Below are 11,311 nucleotides of genomic sequence, written 5' to 3' on the forward strand. Positions count from 1 at the left end.
CTCATGGTGCCAGCAGCCGTGGGTCATTGTAACAGCAGAGGAAAGACCAGGGCACCCCACACAGGCCTCGCTGGTGCAGGGAAGGCGATAGGGGCTGGTTCTAGATAGAAACTGCCCTCTCGGTCTGGACCCTTGATTAGTAAGTGCTAATATTTTAGCAGTACCGGATAGGAACACCTGCATGTCAGCCCCTGTTCTCAGGGCTTTCCCTGCTCTATCATCTCTCAGACTCCTCAACAACCCACGATGCAACATTCGGTGATGATTCTCACTTTGGAGTTGGGGAAACTGAGACCCAGGGGAGCTCCGTGACAGTGCCAGAGAAATTCGGTCTCTGGCCCCAGCACTCCGGCCCCAGCACTCCGGCACTCCGCCTCTGCAGTGCTCTTGCTGAGACCCTCCAGGGATGGTGCCAGCCAAGGAGTTTCATTATTTCTGAGTCATGTTTTAAGAGGAAGGAAAGGCCAGGCACGGTGGCTCACGCCTGCAATCCCAGCACTTTGGGAAGCCAAGGCATCCAGCTCACTGAGTTCAGGAGTTCGAGACCACCCTGGCCAACGTGATGAAACCCCGTCTCTACTAAAATACAAAAAAATCAGCCGGGTGTGGTGGCGGGTGCCTGTAGTCCCAGCTACTCGGGAGGGAGGAGAATCCCTTGAGCCCCGGAGGTGGAGGTTGCAGTGAGCCAAGATCATGCCTGGGCAACAGAGTGACACTCCGTCTCAAAAAAATAAATAAATAAAAAATTAAGCAAAAATAAGACAAAGGAAAGAGAACTTTTCATAAAGTTAGAAGGGAACCCATTGATCAAGCACCTACTGGGTCTTGGGCAAGGACTTCTCCTCCTGCTCTTCTGCCATCTTAGCAGCTGTGGCCTCACAGTCCACACAGTCTGTGCTTCCTGTGGCTCTACCGTGTGCGGGATGGGAGCCATGTGCTTTCTGAGCCCGGTGCTACTCCATTGTTCCAGCAATGTTGTCAGGCAGGACTGTTTTTCTGTTTTTGTTTTTTTTTTTTTTTTTGAGACAAGGTTTGTCTTTGTCGCCCAGGCTGGAGTGCAGTGGTGTGATCTTGGCTCACTGCTCCTTCTATCTCCCAAGCTCAGGTAATTCTCCCATCTCATCCTCCTGAGTAGCTGGAACTACTGGTTAATTTTTGTATTTTTAGTAGAGACGGGGTTTTGCCATGTTGGCCAGGCTGGTCTTGAACTCCTGGACTGAAGGGAATCTGCCCACCTTGGCGTCCCAAAGTATTGGGATTACAGGTGGGAACCACTGTGCCCGGTGGGGAGGGATTTTTGTTCAGTGTTTACAGATGAGGAAAAAGAGGCTAGAAATGGTTCACCTCGTGTGTCTGACTTTAAAATGTTGAGGGAAGATGAAAAGGGAAGGGCAGGGAGGATGCTGAGTAAGGGGGTGGCTGTCTCCTCCTCTGCGGGGAAGGAGGGTCCTTAGCTGTGGCTTGTCCCACAGTGACCAGCTTCGGCAGGTGTGGCGGTGCTGAGCTTTGAAACGGACAGGGGTGAAAGCCAAACCCCAGGGGCACTGTGGTCCTCGTCACACCAGGTGCTGATGCTGCTAACCTGGTTCTGAGCTCCACAGGGGTGTGCACCCCGCACCCTGTGTCCAGGGCTCACCCAGTGCCTGTATGCAGAGGGCATGGGCCTTGTTGGGATGGAAGGACACAGAAGCCCTGCCACTAGCTCTTGCAGGGATAGCATAGCCCTTGCCAGGCCAGTGGTCCCCATAGCTCAGGTGCCAGCAGACGCAGTCTCAGCTCTGGCGGGCTCAGGGTGTCTTCAAGGCTTCACGAGGCCCCAAATCTCAGGCCTCAGGGATGGGAGGGCTCAGAGTAGGACAATCCCAATTCAGGCTGCGTGGAGTCCAGGCTCGGGGAGAGCAAACAGGGAGAGACCAGTGTCAGCTCCAGTGTTCAAGGGAGCAGGAGCCTGACCATCCCAGCCGCCAGAGCCACCTGGCCTAGGGCTCTGCACTCAGTAGATACTCAACTAATGCGTGCCAGAGGAGCTGATGAATGGGGGCTGCCTCCCTGTTCAGTCCAGGCTGTACCTCCCTATGGGTTTCCCCAGGGCACCTCCGCGAAGCCCAGCCTGGCGTGTGGTAGAAATGGCTTTCATGGACCCCTGATTGCTCATGTCCTTCGTGTGTGTACAGCATGGGACACCCGGCCAGCCATGTGGGTGACAGGAGGATGTGCCCCACCCTGAAAGGACCTCTGAGCTCAGACCTCTACGGGACCTTTTCTAGAGATCTATCGAGCACAGGTCTCCTCCCTGGGAGCCTGGAAGGGGAGCAGGAGCCTGTGGTGAAGGGAAGCAAACCCCCTGGCATGTCCAGGGAGAAGCCCACGGGCAGGGCGTTTGGGAGGGAGGCAGCCACCGTGACATGGGACATCAGACACCTGAGTCAGTAGCCCCAGGCAGGACGTTTGGGAGGGAGGCAGCCACCGTGACAAGGGACATCAGACACCTGAGTCAGTAGCCCCAGGCAGGTCCCAGCCCTGGGAAGTCGGGGTCCACAGTGGCCCCTGCTGGGTTAGGTGTGAGGCAGGGGGGCGGCTGCTCCCGCTGGGTGCTCTGTGTTACAAAGGGGCCGGACAGAAGCCGTGGCCGTTCTGGAGTTGCAGCCCCCGACGCCCTGCCTGCCTGGAGTCTCCTGAGGCTGCTTGTTATATGGGAGGTCCCCAGCCCCTGTCCTGACACTTGAAGGCCATGGGAGAATGATCCCAATGTGTCTCCTTCGCCCAACTGTCTCTAGTAGGGTGAGCAACTTGTCCCAGCTCGCCCAGGACTTTCCCAGTTTCAGCACCAAAAGTCTCACATCCTGGGAACCCCCTCAGTTCCCACACATCGGAACAGCCTCTGCCACCTAATCCCACAGTCTGTGTGACGCCGCCCTTGGTACCTGCTTCAGGGTGCAGGGCTCTTCCCCCCGCTCCAAGTCCCCCACCCCCCCACAGCACCGGCATCTGAGTTCTGTTTTTAAATCAAGTAGATTTGTTCCCAGAGAGGTTCATTTTCAGCTGGGACTCTAGATGAGAAGCTGCATGCCATGCCAAACAGAGCTGGGCACGACACCCCCTGGGGTGGGCATGTGCATTCACGGGTGGGCGTCTGCATTCGGGGTGGGCATGTGCATTCACGGGTGGGCGTCTGCATTCGGGGGTGGGCGTCTACGTTCCTGGGTGGGCATGCACGTTCATGGGTGGACATCTGCGTTCACGGGTGGGTGCATGAGTTTCTGGGTGGGCGTGTGTGTTCATGGGTGAACATGTCACGGGTGGGCGTCTGCATTCACGGGTGGTCGTGTGTGTTCAGGGGTGGACGTCTGCATTCACGGGTGGGTGCATGAGTTTCTGGGTGGGCGTGTACGTTCATGGGTGGGCGTGTTACAGGTGGGTGTCTGCATTCACTGGTGGACGTGTGCATTCAGGGGTGGGCGTGTGCGTTCCTGGGTGGACATCTGCGTTCACGGGTGGGTGTGTGCGTTTCTGGGTGGGCACGTGTGTTCCTGGGTGAACGTGTCACGGGTGGGCGTCTGCATTCACGGGTGGGCGTGTGCGTTCATGGGTGAGCGTGTGCGTTTCTGGGCGGGCGTGTGCGTTCACGGGTAGGCGTGTCATGGGTGTGTGTGTGTTCCTGGGTGGATGTATCACGGGTGGGCGTGTGCGTTTCTGGGCGGGCGTGTGTGTTCACGGGTGGGCGTGTCACGGGTGGGTGTGTGTGTTCCTAGGTGGATATATCACGGGTGGGTGTGTGCGTTCACAGGTGTGCGTTCACGGGTGGGCGTTCACGGGTGGGCGTGTCACGGGTGGGTGTGTGTGTTCCTGGGTGGATGTATCATGGGTGGGCATGTGCGTTTCTGGGTGGGTGTGTGCGTTCACAGGTGTGCGTTCACGGGTGGGCGTTCACGGGTGGGCGTGTCACGGGTGGGTGTGTGTGTTCCTGGGTGGATGTATCATGGGTGGGGGTGTGTGTTTCTGGGTGGGTTTGTGCGTTCACGGGTGGGCGTGTCACGGGTGGGTGTGTGTGTTCCTGGGTGGATATATCACGGGTGGGTGTGTGCGTTCACAGATGTGCGTTCACGGGTGGGCGTGTCACGGGTGGGTGTGTGTGTTCCTGGGTGGATATATCACGGGTGGGTGTGTGCGTTCACAGATGTGCGTTCACGGGTGGGCGTGTCACGGGTGGGTGTGTGTGTTCCTGGGTGGATATATCACGGGTGGGTGTGTGCGTTCACAGGTGTGTGTTCACGGGTGGGCGTGTCACGTGTGGGTGGGTATGTTCCTGGGTGGATATATCATGGGTGGGCGTGTGCGTTTCTGCGAGGGCGTGTCCTGGAGCACCCAGGGTGTATTCTTGCATGTGCCGGGTGTGTTGGTGTGTGCCGGTGTGTGCCTCCGAGCCCTGCCCTCTCCTACCTAGGGACCTGCTCTGCCACAGAGCCAGCTTCTGACCCTGCTGTCACCCCTCTGGGCCACCAGCCCCAATCTCTCCCCCTCCCACCTGCCAGTTCCCCAGGGTGAAGACGAGGGCCTGATGGGTTCGTTACTGTCTCATCCCTCCCAGACAGTGGAAAGAAGGGCCTCCTGGAGGCCTGGCGACTCCATCTAGCAGGGACATTTTGGGCCAAAGGCAGGGCCTTGGCTGGGCCCCCAGATCCCTGGCACCCCCTTCCCAGGAAGGGAAGAGGAAATGTTCAGATATCCCCCACGGCCCACAGGCACCAGCCTGAGGCCCATTTGTGACCACCCCCAACACTACCCCAAGATCCTCGAGGCCACCCCAGATGGGGCCTACAGAGGCTTCTGGGCTCAAAGCTGCTCAGAGAAGGGGTTGGGCTCAGCACGGAGCCAGCAACCCTGGAGGAAGGGCCGGAGAGCTTTCAGCCGAGGGTCACTGTAAAGCCGAGATTAGACCCAGGTGTCCCCGACTCACTGCTCTGCAGCTGCGTGTCGTGGGCTGACCCCAGTCACCTCATGTGTACGCTGGGGTGATGATAGGAATTACCTTCCTCATAGGCAGCTCCAAGGCTCATTCATTCATTCACACATTCATTCATTCTGCAGATAATGATGGAGAAGCGCCTACCGCGAGTCAGGTGCCCTGGGCATGGTGTGAGGACCCTGAGCTGGAAAGGACACGCCTCCGGACCCGGAACTGACATCTAGTGGGTGGGGTGGGGAGTCAGCTGTGTAGGGCAAACAAACAATTGGGTTTTCGGGGAGCCGTGGGTGACGCAGGGACTGCAGGCAGGCGTGGGCCACAGGCCAGGAGCCCACTTCCTGGGTCCTCGGAGCCCGGGCCCTCGGTGCCCATGTGTCCCTAGCCTGAGAATTCCCTGCTCTTTGCCTGGGGAGGGCCAGGTGGAGGCCCTCTAAAGCCGGGGCCCGGAGAGAGAGCTGCGTGCTCTGGGCCCAGCTAACTTTCCAGTGCTCCCCAGCACGTCTCATCTTCCCAAATCACCCAGACGTGCTGACCCCCCACCCCATGCTGTCCCTGGGACCCCCACACTCACTTCTCTGTGGGGGATCCTCTGATGTCTTCACTCCTACGTCTCCTTCCTCTGTGCAGTTGGCTGAATGACGGCCCCCAGACGTCCACGTTCTAATCACAATTCACGTGGTGAATGCGCGACCTTACCCAGCCAAAAGACTGCAGCCGTGACTGGACCATCCCTGGGCGACCGAGGAGCCGGTCTGTGCGGCCCCAGGCCCGGGACAGTAGCTACTGTTATGAGGACAAACAGGACAAGGAGGAGGAGGCCGCCCCTGAGAACAGCTCCGCACAGTGGGGTGGACCTGCTGGCCACACTGCACAGCCCGAGACACACGCAGAAACCCGGGGCCCACCCCGGCCGCCGCTCTCACCTGTGGGCTGAGGGACTCACAACTTCGAAGGCACCTGTCCCTGCTCAGACAGCATGAGGACAGGGAGCTGTCCTTCTCACTGCACCGAGACCCCTCCCCAACCCTGCTCAGGGCTAAACCCATCCTCTTCTGGAGTAAGAGTCTGCAGGGGCCCCTGCCAGCATGAAGTGTGACCTCTCCGGTGCCACCTAGGGACCCCAGGGAGTCCCAGGCCAATTCTCCCTCTCAGCACCGTTGGAGGAAGTGGGTCCAGTGGGGTCCTGTCCACCCAAGGTCACACGTCGAGCCCTGACAGAGGGACAGGGCACCAGACCCCACATCTGGGCTCAGACTCCATATCTAGAGTCACCCTGAGTCATCTCCTCTACCAAGGGTCTCTGGGAAGAGGCCAGCCTGGTGGCCCCTCAGGCCCAGGGTGAGCCCCGCCCTTTGCATGTGGCCTCTGCAGAACGTGACCTCGTCCCTTGTGGGCCGCTCAAGCCCCAGGGAGTAGACTGTGCTGGGAATGGGCTTCCTGCTCTTGCAGCTCCATGCACGGGGGAGCAAGGTGAAGACGCAGCTACCATTGGGGTGCCCCCACCCCAGTGCCGTCCGGGGAAGCCTGGGGAATGAGCAGGGCCCTCCCTGGCCACAGGTCTGGCTCATCTCGGCCCCAGACTCCAGCCCAGCCCCACACGGAGCGGTGGACGGCAGTGGAGAGGGCCCTGGCTGAGCTGCCGGATTTGCAGGAAGCAGACCCATGCAGAGGAAGCGTCTGGTGGGATGAGCCGCCGCCTGGCTGCGAGCCAGATCTGCCCCACCCACCCACGGCACAACAGGCACCCAAGGGGGTGGGCTAGGGAGGAGCCTCCGAGGCCTGAGGTGCCCTGTCCTGGGCACAGAAGGCCGCTGGGGAGGAGGCCACACCCATCAGGCCTGTTTTCCTCTGCAGCCGTAAAATGCCAGGTGTGGGTCGCAGCTGAGCTAGTGCTGACAGCTGGCGTTCCCATGCTTCTGCGGGCAGCGTCTTGCAGCCACCCCAGGGGCCACGTGCACGCTGCCTGCCACCTGGCCCAGCCTCCCCCAGATGGAGGTGAGTCCAGGAGGTCAAGTCCTGCCCCAGCTCAGCCACCAACTTCCATGTGCCTGGCCGTGTGCCGCACTCTACGAAGAATCTGTTTCTTCACCCGTGGCGGTGTGCCCTCCTCCACGCCCACCGTCTGCCTCACCCTGTGCTGCAATTCCCGCAGCCACCATAGTGCAGCACCGCAGGCTGGGCTTCCATGGCAGACAGGTGTTGTCCCACATTCTACAGGCTGGAAGTCCAAGGTTTCGGTGTCACAGGCCTGGATCCTCCCGAGGCCTCTCTCCCTGGCTTGCGAGTGCCACCTTCCCCCTGTGTCCTCACATTGTTGTCCCTCTGTGTGTGTCTGTGTCTCAATCTCCTCTTCTTACAAGGACATCAGTAGGCCCCATTCTAATGGCCTCATTTTAACCTAATTACTTTTTTTTTTTTTTTTTTTTGAGTTGGAGTCTCACTCTGTTGCCCAGACTGGAGTGCAATGGTGCAATCTTGGCTCACTGCAACCTCCACCTCTCAAATAGCTGGGACTACAGGGACCCACCACCATGCCCAGGTACTTTTTTGTATGTTTAGTAGAGACGGGGTTTCACCACATTGGCCAAGCTGGTCTTGAACTCCTGGCCTCAGGCGATCCACCTGCCTTGGCTTCCCAAAGTGCTAGGATTAAAGGCGTGAGCCACCGCACCTGGCCTTAACTTTATCTTTTTAAAGATTGTGTCGCCAAATACAGTCACATTCTGGGGCACAGACGGTTAAGGCTTCAACTTAGGAATTTTGAGGAGAATGTAACTCAACCCTTAACACTCCCCAAGGAAGCAGAAGGCCACCATTGGTTCACTCATGCATTCACTTACCCCACAGATACTGGGTGGGTGCCCTGCAGAGCTGTGGACAGTGGCGGCCGTGAGGGACAAGATGGCCAGGGGTGGCCCCAACCTCAAGGGGCTCACAGACTGGGAGGCAGAAAGGAAAGACAGATGAGACAGGCAAACACAACCTTGAGGTTTAGAGTCATGCTGGGCCCCTTCTTCTCTTGCCTCCTACATCTGATGCAGGAGTCTAGTTTGGACTAGACTACATCTGAGCCCAGTCTGGACAGGGCACCTGCTTCCAGAACCTTCTGGAACCTGCCTGCCTCTGCACACGGCCACCACCCTGGTCCACTTGCATCTCTATCCTGGCCCGGCTGCTGTCCTTTTGCTCCACAGCACAGAGCCCAGGGGTCCTGCCTAGCCTACGTCAGACTACAGCCCTCCTCTACTCAGAAACCACCGTGGTTGCTCATTCCTATCAAAGTAAATTCCCAAGTCCCCACACCAGCCTGGAAGGCCCTACCGGGGGTGGCTGTAACCTGCTGTCCGCGTCCTGCTCACCCTCTCCCCTGCTCCAGCCGCCCAGACTCCTCCCTCCTGCCTCAGGGCCTTTGCACGGCCATAGTTCCCACTGCCTGGGACACCCACAGAGCTCTTCCCCTCCTCTTCTCCAGGTCGTAAGTGAGGCCACCTCACACCCTTTTTTCCGTCGCCCTCCCCACCCTCTGATTTGCTTCCTGCTCTTTCTAACATGTATCCCCTGGAGCCCAGACAATTTCCTTCTTTATTTTGCTTGTTCTTTCTCCCTCCACCAGAATGTTGTCTCCGAGAGGGTAGAAAGTTCCAGTTTCATCATGGCTGTGTGCCCGGCACCTAAAACAGGGCCTGGTGCTCAGTGCTTTGAGTGCATCTGACAAGTGATAATTTTTTGCTCAGGCGTCAGCAAACATTTCTGTAAGTGGCAGATGGTCAATGTTTTTGGTTCTGTGGTCCCGTCAAAGTCTCTGTCAAAGCTCCCCGACTCTGGCATTGGTAAGCAGAGCGGCATAGACAATATGTACAAGAATGGGCATGGCCATGTTCCAACAACACTTTATTTTAAAAAGCAGGTGGTGGCGAGATTTGGCAGGTGGGCTGCAGCGTGCAGGCCCCTGGTTCATCTAATGAGTCAGCGACAGAACCCTACACTCCACAAGCCCACAGACCCTCTCCCCGACAGCCCTCCCTGTCTTGGGCATGCCCTCCACCCCAGATCTGTACCATCCATAAACTTCCAAGGCCACGAGGACATTTGCAGCTCTTGATTCTTTAGGCCTCTTGAGTCCCCAAGGAGGAGGCTGGGCAGGCACGATTCTCCCCATTCCGCAAACAGTAAAGATGAGGCTCAGCCAAGCCAGCATTCATGGCCATGGCTGAAAGGCATGTGACCCTCTATCCTCCTGCTCTCTTCTCTACCTCACTTTCTTGGCAAACTGTACCACGTGACACTGCCCTAGCCGTCTGCCCTTTCCTCCCAGATGGCCTTCCCAGCCGCCCTCTCCCCAGTTCCACCCAAGCCCTCAGATATGGTGTCTCGGGGCAGCCACCCTGGTGCACCCCGAGCCTGCCCTTCCTGCGTCCTGTGTCCTCCCGGAGGATTTGTCAGGTCCCCCAGAGCGTCTAGGAGAGACTCCAGGTCCTGAACCTCAAAAGAGATGAGAGAATCACAGACAAGCAGCCCTTGAGTCATCTTGGCGCCCCCCGCCCCCCCCAGTGCTGAGCACACTCTGCCTGGTGCTGAGGTCGCTGCTGGGGCTGGGCATTGTGACTTGGATACGAGTTACACGCTAGTCCCAGCAGCAATTGCGCCTGCACTCTGCTCGCGCTGGGCCTTCACTCATCTTCCAGTGTGCATCCCAAGCAGTAACCCCAGATACTGTTACCAACCCCATTACAGCTGAGGAAACTGAAGCACAGAGAGGTGAAGTAACATTCCCACAACCACACAACACAACAGGCACTCAGGCAGCATCTGTCTGTCTCCAGAGATTACCTTTTTGATTCCCTCAGAAAGAAAGCTTTCTAAAGGATGGTTACTGCTGGGCTTTGAAGGATGAATAGAAGTTCACCAAGGAACATGGTGCAAGGCGCAAAGGCAGGAGCTGCTCTGGTCTGGGTGTGCAGACAGCCGCAGGAAACTGTGGAGGCGTAGACATGGAAAACAATGTGAGAAACCTTCAAACACCAGTCCAGTCTCTACCCACAAAACGGAATAAGAATGGGACCAGTCATGGAGGTTGTTTAGGGTTCAGGCTGAACCCCACCACTGCTTCGTTTCCTGGAGGTTTGAGGGGCCAGAGGCTGATTCCCAGGCCAGCCTGGCAAATGCCTGCAGCAGTTCTCTACTTTCTGCCTGCAGCTTTGGCCGTCATCTGCTGTGCGGAGCGGACAGACACAGCCCGTGGGAGCACACCCCAGGGCTCCCAGCTCATCACTCACATGGAAGTGAGCACCCAGAAACAGTTGTGGTGGAGACCCCCCAGTTACAAGCACAGAAACCCACTCTCACTCCTCAAATCAAAGGAGAATACTATTACAAGGACACAAAAGCGAGTTCTCAGATATTGGGAATGAATTCATTCTTCCCAAAAAGATGCATTCATGTCTCACCCCTAGTACCTTAGATGTGGCCTCATTTAGAGACAGGGTCTTTATAGAGGGAATGGAGTTGAAATGAAGTCATGAGTCTGGGTCCTAACCCAAGAAGTTTGGTGTCCCACAAAGGGAAAATTCAGACACAGGGGTAGACAATCGCAGAGGGGAGGTGGCCACGCGAAGACCGGGGCAGGAATGAGACCTCGACCAACCAGGGAACCCCAAAGACCCACAGGAAACTGCCAGGAGCTAGGGAGAAGTGACAAAGGATGCTTCCCCAGAACCTTTGGGGGTAGCGTGGCCCTGCACACACCTCATCCCAGACTTTCAGCCTCCAGAACTGGGAGAATAAGTCTGTCTTCTTGAAACCACCCAGTTTGGGGTACTTTGCTTCAGCAGCCCTGGGAAACTCTTGCAACAGCTGACTGTGGATGGGAGCTGAAAGCCGCTGGTGCTCAGGGCGTCTGGAAATGCCGGTGCTTCCCGGGTCTCCTTCATCCCTGCTTCTCTCTCCACATCACCCTGGCCACCATTTCTCCAAGACTAGATTATTCTGTTTCTCCTTGTCCCACGCATGGCCCAGCATGGGCACCGCACCCCGACGTACTGCAGCCTTTCTGTGAAAGCTCCTCTCCTCAATGAGCAATGCCTGCGAGGCCACTGGTCAGCCACAGGGGTTGGTTCAGCTCGCGGGTCCTTCTCTTCTTGCCCAATCAGCTTTGGCCAGGGAGGAGGTGGGCCATTGCGTTCTACTTCCACCTCACTTAACCTTCTCCTCTCTGTCTCTTCTCTTCTGTCTGCCTCTCTACTCTGCATGTCTGTCTCAAACCTGCCTCTGCCCCTCTGTTAATAAGACACCATCATTGTGTTTGGGGCCTACCCAGATAATCCAGGATGATCCCTTCCTCCCAAG

Source organism: Macaca mulatta, chromosome 14, assembly GCF_049350105.2.
Source record: "Macaca mulatta isolate MMU2019108-1 chromosome 14, T2T-MMU8v2.0, whole genome shotgun sequence".
Taxonomy (NCBI): domain Eukaryota; kingdom Metazoa; phylum Chordata; class Mammalia; order Primates; family Cercopithecidae; genus Macaca; species Macaca mulatta.